Below are 12,874 nucleotides of genomic sequence, written 5' to 3'. Positions count from 1 at the left end.
CCATCAAAATAATGGTTGAGTTTACGAGATGGATAGCAACCTTTTACACCTGGATTTCGCAACCAGCTGGGATACGGGATTAACAATTGATCTGTTTATTAACCTAGTGCTACGGACATCAGCAGGGATTTTAGTAAGAAATGAACAACATCATTATAATATCTATAAACAGTGCAAAACATTTCAATTTTGATTTTACTGTGAATTTCTTTGTTATTGAATGAAAATGTGGTACAGTAGGTTCACTCTAAATGTTGATGTACTTTCATCCCCATCCATAAAGGGAACAATCTCTGTTCGGGCCACAGGCTGTGAAAGTGGTCAGGTTGAAACCAATACGAACCAAACCGGTGGCTACAGCCCTGATCCAACAGTAAGCGAAACTCGCCAAACACACAATGGGAAACCCATGCTTTTTAAACCTACTGTATTACCCAAAGGCTTGGGTAGTGGAGCATAGGATTTGAACCAATGATCATGGGATTATTAAGCAAGCATGTCAATCACCAAGCCACAGGGCCACAATTTTTATACCCAAAGTATAATTTTTTATTTTAAATTCTCGATTCAGTTTTTAGACGATATAAATGCAATACATACAACAAGAATTATTCAACAAAAAATAACAAACCAACCAACATGTGGTCTAAAGATAATTTGCATAGCATCTGTGTTACTAAGATACCATTACGCAAATAGCTGACATTAATAAGCAAATTAAACATACCAGAACTAACTGCTGTTAATACAATAGGGATTTTACGATAGAAATATGTATCTTGTCAACAGATTCTACTAGCTATGTTAATAATATTTTCAAGAGATTTCAACATTTCTCTTGGCCAGTTTCTCCTGTATTATGGCGAATACCCATTAAAATACGTTTCAAAAATATATAATTTATATCTTCTAAATTTGTACTCCCCAAAAAATTGTTTTTTAAAATCAGTGGGTGGTTAACATTACCCAAAATGCAATATGCCTATGCAGTCAAATGTCCAAAATGGTACTAGTTGAGCAGTTAATCAAATATTCGTTATTTTACATATACAAATATAAAAGTAGTATCAGTGAAAAACTGTTAAATAAAAATTTATCAAATTCAATAATTTAAAACCAGTTATTTAAAACTTGTTTCTCCAAGAAATTTTCAATTTATTCACACGATTATTAAGCAGTTATTTTTTCCCAGCAGAAACATGCAACACTTTGTATACTTCTCTAGACTTGATATTACATCAGACAAAAACCCTATTAATAATTCACAAAAGATTTGCAAAGGATTTAAAGTAATATAATACACTTATATAACAGTTCTCTTGGTATATCATAAGTAATATTTCATATGAGCAATATGTATTTTACATAACTGTTAAGTAGTTTTTAAACAGCTGCTAACGAGAATTTGAAACACACATAAATCTTTAGACTGTTACCTAACAGAAAAGTGAATTTTAATGCATTTAAAGAGAGCAGAGCTCTATAGAAAACCACCCAGTGTTAATTCTGAAAAACTGTAGTGTTTAGTGTTAACAGTAAAATTGGGAAAACTTTATTAAGGCTAAAATTTAAAATTGCAAGAAAGTGCTGCAAGCAGATTCATGGACAGTGGATCCAGCCTTTGTAAAAATAACAGGCAAGGGGTTGCAAACTATAATTGACTGAATGGGGTCCAGCATTCTAGTGAACTATGAGGTCGTTTTAATCGATTAAAAGAGAGGATAGTTTTTTTAATTTGTTATGGCACATTTTATAAATGAACATATTACAGTGAGAATCTGGTCTTTCACTTAAATTTTTTAAAAGTACTGAAATCCAAATTAATGGCAATGCAAACTAAATATGTCGTAAGTCACCTATGTTATGTATATGATATTTTTTGTGTTTTTTTCTCTTTACATTTTTATCTATCTGTTTAAATATCATCTTTGCCTATAGGCATGTGTTTCTGCTTTTTTGGACATGCCTTCTTCATTTATTGTTTTACCTACATCTTGTTACTGCCATTTTTTGAAGTAAATAAATGTCACTTTGAATGTGAATTATTATGAATGTTGAAATTACATCAGAGAAAAGCAAATTTTACTTTTCTCTGGTTATTTATTTTGTTTTCTATATCAATAATGTTTGGTTGGTTTTCAAGATGACTACCATTTCTGTGATTGACATAGTATGATTAATTAGTTTTAAACTAGATCAGATAAACAATAAGACCGAAATCTTTTAAACAAATGCAAATTATTGATCCATAGAAATATGGATACATAATTGTATTAAACAGATATCACATTACACGGCCTTCATAGGAGTATCCTTTCATTAATGCAGTTCATATCATATATATCATATTTATATTATATCATCATAACACTGTACTTATATTGTATCAAATATCTATAGGTAATGACAAAGTGATATATCTTCGTCAGGTGCTGAATATTAAAAGGTGTCATACAAGTTATGTATACAGATGGTGCTATCAGATTATCTACACTTGCTCTCTTCAATATTAATATAAATACTGTATACACTTATAAATAAATTCCGAAAGTACATATAACTAATTACAGTGTGATAGCGTAAACAATTTTCGTCAAAACCGATTTTGGTAGTATGTTTATAGATGATGATGGCATTGACAGCTAAATTTTTATGACGTATATTGTACGGTATAAAACCGGTTTGTTAAAATAATGTCATATGTTATCCACAGAGATAATACTAAAATGTTTCGCAAATTTATTTGACCTTCAAAGGTCAATTGAGACCATGATCCCATTGCGATTCAAAATTACTGTACTCCACAAAAACAGTTTTTAAAACAGTGTCCTCAGATAAACTTTCAGCATTCAAATTTTTTTTTTAATAATTACTAAAAATACAAGACAAAAGTAAAAACTTGACATTTGAACCATAAGCATATAAATTACCTAAATCAATGAGGTAAAGATGAATCCATGACACATAAAATCCCTTGACGACAGCAAGCCCCTTTTACCAAAGTGGATCAGAGCATACCGTAATAATTAAGGCGTTCAACCTTGATGTGAAAAGCTGTTAACTTATTCCCTTAAGCTGTCTACACTACTGAATCAAACTTTATGCAACCAAAAAATGTGATGTGCCCATATATAGCGAAGATGATGTCATGTTATTACCATATGTGGGCATAGCACTACCATATTTGGGCACATCACACTTGTTTGATAGTGTAGACAGAGCTTAGGAGTGTTGTTTCATATTTTTAAGAAGCAAAGCTTGTAATACAGACTTGCAATCCCTCGTCTTCTCCTCCCATTTTAACGGTTGGGGATACATTCACTGTGCATTAGTGTACTATTGCATGGGGACTAACTAGTGAATGATAGAAGTGCTTGATTATTATTATTATTAAGCAAAACTTGTCACTTAATTCCAGGGTCCTTGGTTCAACTCTACTTCTACAATAAACTCTAATACTGTATAGTTTGTGTATACACATCTACAATCATTTGATTGGTTGACTTTGTATCATGTGCTATGCCTTCTTCTCCTATTTTTAATGATTGGGATACATACCATGCAATAGTGTATTATTGCACTATGAATGACTAATTGAAAAATGTCCAATTTGTGATTTACTTTTTTCTGTGAGTGTAGGCCTTAATGCTTCTTTTAATAGTACATTTTTTTTTACCTTTCAAGTTAAAAAATATTTGTATTAAACGGTACATTTTTTAAAATTATGTATCAATGTGCATAAACCTATTTGTCATATATAAGTGATATCTGAAATACAATATACAGTAGTTGTATGTGTTCTTATTTCCTTAATGAGGATGAAATACATTGTTGTTGTTGTTACACAAACACACAATTATTTCCTACAACTTTTTTTCAAAATTCAAAGAATTACCTCATCATTTCCAAATCAATTCTGCCTACAACAAAATTTACAGTTTCCAAATTATCACCTTGGGAACAATAGATATTTAGAGATAAAATTTGGTATCCTATAGTACCAATGTTCATTCTGCCAAACATCTTGACCATTATTTTGTTAATGTCGCTGAACCGTAAAATGGAATAAACATCTTTTAAGGACACTGCCTTGTTGGCCTCGGGCACAAGTACAAATCGGAAAATCAAATCACATGCAAAGCAACTTTCCAGTACTATGCAATTTACCCGATTACTAATATTACATTTTACATGTAAAATCTGAAATGAGGCTAAGCCTACTAAAGAGAATTATGTTGAGTATATTCAATGTTGTTTTTTTTTATGGGAACAATTAAATCTTTGCTAGCCTAAACCGTTCTTTTGGGACACCTCTATTAAAGGGAGATTTGTTAAGCCCCAAAGGTGTCTCCTTTAATAAGGATTAAAATCTACTGCATGCTCCAGACACTGTAGACAGGAGTGGGAATATAATATAAGAAAATTGAAAAAAACACCATTATTTTTGTATTTACAAGGGTAATTTTAAGAGTGTTATTAGAACTTGTAATGTAGAAAATGCCAGCTAATGTAGTAACAATCGTTAATGTACTGTAGAATACTCCACTGCTAATGTATAAACACAAACAGCTTATGTAGTAAAACCTCCAGCTAATGTAGTAAAACCTCCAGCTAATGTAGAAACACCTCCAGCTAATGTAGAAACACCTCCAGCTAATGTAGAAACACCTCCAGCTATAGTAATGTAATAAAACCTCCAGCTAATGTAGTAAAACCTCCAGCTAATGTAGTAAAACCTCCAGCTAATGTAGAAACACCTCCAGCTAATGTAGAAACATCTCCAGCTAATGTAGAAACACCTCCAGCTACAGTAATGTAATAAAACCTCCAGCTAATGTAAAAACAGTTTGTAGTAAATAAGAAGAAATTAAGAGACAGTTTACTATATAACTTTAAAAATAAAATTTATTGACAAAAAAGATTGACATTTTCGTAACCATCATGTAACAATTCTCAAGAACAAATGAATAAAATTAACAAAGTACAAAGCACCAAATGGAAGAGAAGATTGAAAAATTGTTAATTTACAAGGCTATTTTTAAGAGGGGTGTATAAAGTCAAAAATTTAACTGGTTGCTTTTTATTATCGAAAACATTATTATCGAAAACATTGGCTTTGTTTGTTCTTTAAACATATTTACAGTATTGTTAAATATTATGTTTTGCACAGTATGAAAAGGTATGTTATGTAAACTTTAAAAAGTTTAATAATATGACCTTGGAATCAAATCAGACACATCAATGGTCCTCTGGATAATAATATTGTTTAATTTGTTCAGTATTTTGTAAGAAACTTTCATGATACAGAAGCACATGTTATAACAATAAAACGTTATATTTGCCTAGACACATACTAGTGGTGAATCAAATACAGTATAATGTAAAGAATATTTCTTGTTCTTGATAGTAAGTTAAGAATAATATTTACACATACAAACGTTGCATCAATTAAATTTACTAACTACTGTACACTCTAGATGAAAGTTGTTTCATAATGACACATTAATCGCATCTGTCCACTCACATCAACTGTACATACATTGATAATTCATATTATCTTATCACTTAACTAAAATACCTTTTTAAAATAACTCCAGCAACGAGTGTTACCCTCTCATTCCAATGTATTCATTCCGATCACTCAATCCTTACCGTGTGTGACTAAAATCATTGAGCAGAAATTGCTAGAAACGTTTTAGAGGTCAGATAGCTCATTCGTAAAGGAAATTTAATTTCCCCGATGTTCATAATGCCAACTCTGTTTCCTACAGTACATAACGAAAGGTTTTTGATATCTGCGCAGAAACCATATCAATTCTAACTATGTTAAAAGGTACACAGTATAGTATGTAAACATAGGCCTTCGTAAACATTAACCTTTTGTGTGTAATTAAATTAAATGATAAAGTATCAATATTAGTGTAGGCATGAGGCATGACAATTTATAACTAAAAAAATGCCCTTTTAACGTATTTGTAGTGAAACCTTATCAGAATATACTGTAGCTAATATAGTAAGGCCATATCAAACCACAGTACTGCAGTTAACATTTAAACAATCTTCATTTCTTAATTAAATTAACTGATGCTTTAAATATCAGATTCGGTAATGCATTTTGATATCAGATGTAACACGTTTTGTAATTCAATAAAAGCAAAGGAAAAGAACACGGTTTCTTTTCTGTTTTTTACACATTATAATTGAGCATCAAAGCAATTTAGGGATCATGTCAAAATTATTGTACTACTGCAGTAACTAACTTTTTTTAGTAGTTGAGTGTACAGTACAATTTTATGAGGCAGTCTACATAGAACAGTGTGTCATGCGTACTGTCTCAAAACAAGACGTTGACCTTTAAAGGAATACAGTAACTGCTACAAGCTCTGTCTACACTTATCAAACTTTATCTGACAACAAAAATGTGATGTGCCCATATATGGACATGATAAATGATGTCATAGCACTACCATATTTAAGCATATTACTATCATATTTGGGCAAATCATACTTTTTTGTCAAACTAGTTTGATAGTGAAGACAGAGCTTCAGGTTCCAACTCACAGAAAGTACAGAGGAGTTTTATAAAGATCATGTAATGTAATATTGTTCTGATAAAGGTTAATTAATGTATTTCAATATCATATATCACAATTTGCATATTATACCATTATCACAACATACTGTACATAACATTACTTAAATATGTCGGCCTAAATCACAATTGATCTAACTTTAATCAATGGCGTTGTCGTAAATGTAAATCTGGGAATTGCTAATCTGATTAGCTTTCAAAGCAGACTATCTAGACTTGACTTATTATACTTCTCTGAAATCCTATCTCTCCCTCCTCCTTCCTACTGTATCTCTTTCTTCCTCTTCATTCTCTTGAAGGAACCACATTTGGGACCTTCTTTTCAATCACATTTGATAAAATACAGTACATGATTATTTTTATGGGATATGTCAAAATTATTCTACTGTAGGCCTACTGCAGTTACTGAAGTAACTAAATCTTTTTACTGCAGCAATGCACAGTATGCTTTTACAAATTTAAGATGTTTGAGGCAGTGGCTACAATAAACAGTGTGTATGATTATGAAAAAAATGTTTGCTAAATACTTGCATAAGGTCAAAGAGTAAACAAAATAGTACTGTAATAAATAATAAATAATTTTTACATGGTTCCTAAGAATATTGCATAACATGGATGTAAATAAATATTCAGCCTAACTAAACTTGTCTAAAGCATCTCAACTAAAAGTAAAGCTTTCCAAATACCAGACACCATTGAGCTGGCCTAAATATTTCTACAGTAGGTTTTCAACAGTAAAAACAACAATTTGGGACCTTTTGGACCTCATGAAAAGCCTGATTTGCTGACTACATACCATTAGTGAAAAGACAAAAAGACAGTGCAACTAACCAAGCATGCCTGGTCACCTAGAATAGACCAGGTGAAATGTTCAGATCACAGACAGTTCTCAGCAGGTCATTGTCAAATGTATGAATAAAGAGAGGCTTGACCTTAGTAATAAAATGGTCTGCTGGGACCAGAGTAGGCAAAACAACCTAAAGATATTATCCTGGCTCAATAGTTTAAAAATATCATCATAGAAAATAAATATTATTAGTTTAGACTGATTGATTGTACAGACTTCTTTTCCAAATATGGTCAAAGAAAATTGCCCAAATATGGTCAAAAGAACAGTTTCCATATATGGTCAAAGACAATTTTCAAAATACCCTATAGTCATAGAACATTTTCCAAATATGGTTAATTAAATTTGAATTTTTGTTTACTTCGGATGACTTTTACAAAAACTACTAAATTTTAAATGTGTATCATGTTTCGTTCCTGGCATCTTTTTCTTTATTTATCTAATTATTAAGAAATATTAATAAAATAATTTAAAAAATAAGAAATTACTAAAAAGTAGAATTTTATGTGCCTATCCAAATTCTTGATGTTTTAACAGATTTGAACATACTGTACAAAAATATAGGAAGTTGTGGAACTGATATTGACCATTTTAGAAATGTTGGTAAAACAAAAAATACACTTAATATTGTAGTGTATTCAGGCTTTTATTTATAATTAGGAGATACTTTAGACTCTAATTCAATGCATACTTAATTAAATTTAATATTAATTTAAACAGACTACACTAGCGTTCATTTGTGTCGGTAAATTAAAAACTTTAAAATGTTGTTTGATAAAACATGGACAACCAACTGAGAGAATAAACGATGTAATAAGTTACCATAGCAACAAATTAAATATATGTCGTCATAAAAGAAAAACACTATTAAATTTAAATGTTGTCATAACATCATGTGCTGTACAGTACGTGTATATAGACTGCCTACCGTCACATACCATTTTTATGGTCCTGTTTCTGATGCCTAAAAATAACTGGTTAAAAAGGTTGTGAATAAATTATCTCCAATTTCTTGGAAAATTTTGTGGTAACCGGTTAAAAGGCAGAGCAAAATAACAGGTTAAAAACAACCATTCAATTTGGTGTTAGAATGCCATTTAACAGGTTTTTGCTGGGAAACTTTTAGCTGCAACACAAAACTATACGACTGCTGACATCGAGTCACAGCATTAACGTTTGAATTAACCACCAGGACCAATTGCATTTTGGGTAATTCCCACGATTTTTGTCAGCGACCTTTCACTGATTTAAACGGTTGTTTTGGAGCAAAAACTAAGGATACCTCTATTTTGCTCCATCGAAAAGTAGCGAAAATGCCATTTTGTAAACACATCGTCATCAAATTTATTTATAGCAAAAGATATACGCGATGTTTATATTGTTTGTGTAAAGTATTCATATAAATGAATATATTCCATTACAACATATATATTAAGTCACTAGTCTGAACATATAGCCCAACATTTAAACAGTACAGTTGACATCATCACATTAAAGTTATTATGCATGATTGATGTAAACAAATTAATGCACTACTGTACATCAGAAATCTAATCTTCAACTTTTTGTTTCCAATAAATTTCTTCTGAACAAATTTAAATGCATCAAATTGTTCATTTTACTAATACTATATTAACTAGATTCATGTGAACCATGGTTATTTGGTCATGACCTTAAGTACTTATAAATGACCTTGTACATTATGGTCATCAGTACTTGATCCTTGTCTGATGACCTTTACAAATTAACCCTGTGTTTATAGGCACAGACCAAAACAGGTGTTCTGAAAATGAGCAGCATTTCCAAAGTTAAACATTTAAAAATGAACTTCACAAGAGGAGTTACTGTCTCTTTAAATAATTACTCGCAGGTGTGAAACGAGCAATCAAATCATCCAGACCTATCTAACTCACCTGTCTTAAAATATCTACACTGCTAAGATAGGATTAATTGGAACGTATCTTAACACTAACTTTGTAATTCACTTATGCTGCAACTTAAGCTTTTGCCAAACAGATGCAAGGATATTGTTTGCCCTCCTGCTATGGAATACCTACTGTAGCAACTTCTAAACTGTATCAATGATTAAAGAATCTAAAGGATGACTGTCTTTGTACAACATAGGGGCATCCCATAAAAAGGGGCACTCTGTGATAAGAGTATATTAAAGAAAGTGTGCTCTATGACAGGGACGAAAAGAAGGGGTACTCTGTGGTAAGGACATTTTAGAGAAAAGATGCTCTATGACAGGGACGAAAAGAAAGAAAGGGGTACTCTGTGGTAAGGGCATTTTAAAGAAAGGGTGCTCTATGACAGAGACGAAAAAAAAGGGGGTACTCTGTGGCTAGGGACTGGATAGTGTCTGGAATCTTCTGGACTATAATGCGATGCATTATGGGTAACGAGATATAAAAGGAATGTATTGGAGAGCCTTCAAAATTCAATGAACCTGAAATCATCAAGTTCAGTGTATACATTTACTTCAACGTATTTTAAACACTGAAAATGAATGAATTTAAGTTTTAAAAAGGAACCCTTATGACATCAAAAGTTCAGTGGATGCCAGCGTTTTTGTAAACTGTTGATGCATGTTGGCAAAAACGTCAGTGTGAAAGCCCCTTAACAAGATGTAGGTTACATTTCTAAACAGACAGTTCATAACATCATAATTAGTACAAATCATAATCAATATGATATTGATTTCAATATCTCCTGCAGCTTCTTAATACCAAAATCCAAATGCTCATTAATCTATCATTCATTTAATAATATTAATAAATTAATCAATATTACTATGATTCATCCTCCCGACTCCTATGGTTACGCATCGCTGCACTCTCATGTCAGTGTACCGACTGTCATCAAATATTTCTGTTATTAAGTATTAATTTTAATAATAGAATGAATGATCTATAAATTATATTAGCCAGAAGAATAAAGTTGTATTATTTTGTTGTAATGGAATATTCTATATCAAAGTAGAAAAGATTAAATAGACCATTAAAGATACAAAGACTGCAAAATCTTAAATCAACAATTAAAATAAACTTTAAAATGTAAAAATGAAATATTGTCTATAAACAATAGACAATCATTATGGAAATAGGTAAACATTTGAATATCAATGGCCATACAAAACACCTGTATTCAGTACTGTAAGCTCCCGTCGTCTTTCCCCAATCTGGCCTTACACGAATTAAGCCTTTAAAAGTGCTTTTATGCTTAATTTTTAGTCACTCCATTATTGGCTACAGTATCTTTAACATGTCCTCAGTCTTACCTTTCCCTAAACATATTTTTCCGTCTCTCTCCTACTGTACCTCCTCATTTCAGTCTTACCTTCTTTTCTATCCATTCTCTCCTTTCCCTACTGCTACTACAGTACCTTGCCTATCTCCTCCCCTTCGCTCTCTTTCAGTCTTCTCCGCCCCTTCTCCTTCCCCTTCTCTCCGTTCTCTCCTTCGCACCTTTTCCCTACACTTTTAACTTTCCCTTTCGCCTTTCTCCTCCAGGGCCCCCACTGCTTTCTTTCAATATCTTCCTCATCATCTATTATCTCTCTACACTTTCTTCTCATACTTTTTCTCCTGCATTTCCCTCACTTTTTCCCTACTCAGTCACACTTATTCTCCTACAGTACCATATCAACATGTTGCGACCAACTCAATACAGTACCAATGGAAATAATCCACCACCCATCTAAACCCATTTATCGGTACTACTATCTGAGCTTCTGCTGTAATAACATCTTTATACATTGCTTACATCGGTAGTTAAAGTTAATGTTAAATTACATAGTTGTTCTAAATACCACAGAGGTTACACCCTCCAGTACCCTTTCTTATGTTCAGTCCTTAGAGTTTAAATAGGTTAGATGAATAAATAATTGGATCTAGGCCTATTGAACATAAACAGATCATATACAATGACCTGACTAATGATGATGATTCACTTTTCTATGGCTTGCAAAATCATTTCTTTTTTCCATTATTTAAGAAAGATTAAACAATGGTCCAAAGCAGAAACCAGTCCTTAAAGGAAACAGTACACTGACATAATTCCAGATATAATTATATATAATTATAATAGTATTATAATTCATTGGACATATTTTTTCACTGAAAAGGAATCAATTAGGGGTTTAAAAATAATAATAATAATCTAAGTTTCATACTGTAGTGTATGAACAAATCAGAATGAATTAAAACTAATGAATTAAAAATAAATATACAAGAGTTGTATAGACAAGTTGACATGTACATTTTAGTGTAGCTTAAACCCTTTTAAGGGTTGCTAACATCTAAATTGTCTTGTATGTTTTAAAATGAGTAGTTAAAGTAGAAATATTGTTCTAATTATTTTTCCCAGAAGAATACTAAATACTTCCTGTTGACCTAATACTGCTAGAAATCTAGCACAGGAAATAAAGTTCAGTTTAATATCCAAGAAGTTAAAAAGAATATGTTGATCGCGATACTCTAATTCAGGACTCTAATAATTATCAACAAGATAATTCGCTTATGAATTCTAGCGCATAAATATTTAGCAATCGCAATTGGAGATAGAGTTAACATAGAATTTTGAACTATCCATATATCACACAGATATCAACATTGTACTTTACCAATACAGAAAGTACTGTATATATAGTCGAATCTCCCAATACCGGACACTCTGAAAACCGGAAACTCTCCCAAAACCAGAGTTTTATCAAGGTTCAAAAAGCCCCAAATTCATTTTTACCATTACAAATACATTCCGAATAACTTTCCAGAAAACAAGATATATTAGGCCGACCCAAGGGTGTCAGGTATTGGGAGAGTTGACTGTACTGTAGGTATATGCATATATATGCTGTATTGTAGTATGTATATCATATTTTTTTAAAAGTCTCTTGGATATGCTATACTTTCTATTTACCGATACATCATCGATTCTAGTCATCCATTTACGAAAACTACAAGAGGCTATACAGCTTAACTTCCCATCCGAAGGATGAAGTGTTGAAAGTGAAGTATCTTGCCTTACTGTACAAGCAATATGGCACCGACTGGTCTCGAACCTATGCCTCTCACATGCTAGACTGCCCTCTACTTAAGCATTACTCCATATCGCTCTCACATTCTGTAGAGTACTCTCATCCATAAGGCACCAATCCATAGGCTACACATCCATAGGGTACCCATAAATAGGGCACCCATCAATAGGGTATATATCCATAGGACACCCATTCACACTGTAGGGTACACATCCATAGGGCACCTTTTCATAGGGTACACATCCATATGGCACCCATCCATAGGGCACCTATCCATGTAGGGTACACATCCATAGGGTACCCATCCACAGGACACCCATTCATATTGTAGGGTACACATCCATAGGGCACCCTTTCATAGAGTACACATCCATAGGGCACCCTTTCATAGAGTACA

General features: G+C 32.2%; 1 protein-coding gene across 4 annotated transcripts in view; it reads right to left on the bottom strand.

Annotated features, from left to right (window-relative positions):
* LOC140054335 (CD151 antigen-like) overlaps positions 1-12,874 on the bottom strand; it is a 37,714-nt gene that overhangs the window by 13,685 nt on the left and 11,155 nt on the right. Inside the window, exon 1 of one of the 4 annotated variants that reach the window (XM_072099284.1) lies at positions 5,579-5,887. The exons of the other annotated variants lie outside the window; for them this stretch is intronic. The gene's annotated coding sequence lies outside the window, so the exon portion shown is untranslated. Of the gene's footprint in view, positions 1-5,578; positions 5,888-12,874 lie in introns of those variants that run through there. 4 annotated transcript variants of the gene reach the window in all.

This window comes from Antedon mediterranea, chromosome 7 (genome assembly GCF_964355755.1).
Source record: "Antedon mediterranea chromosome 7, ecAntMedi1.1, whole genome shotgun sequence".
NCBI lineage: Eukaryota > Metazoa > Echinodermata > Crinoidea > Comatulida > Antedonidae > Antedon > Antedon mediterranea.
This window is presented reverse-complemented; position numbering and strand designations above follow the sequence as displayed.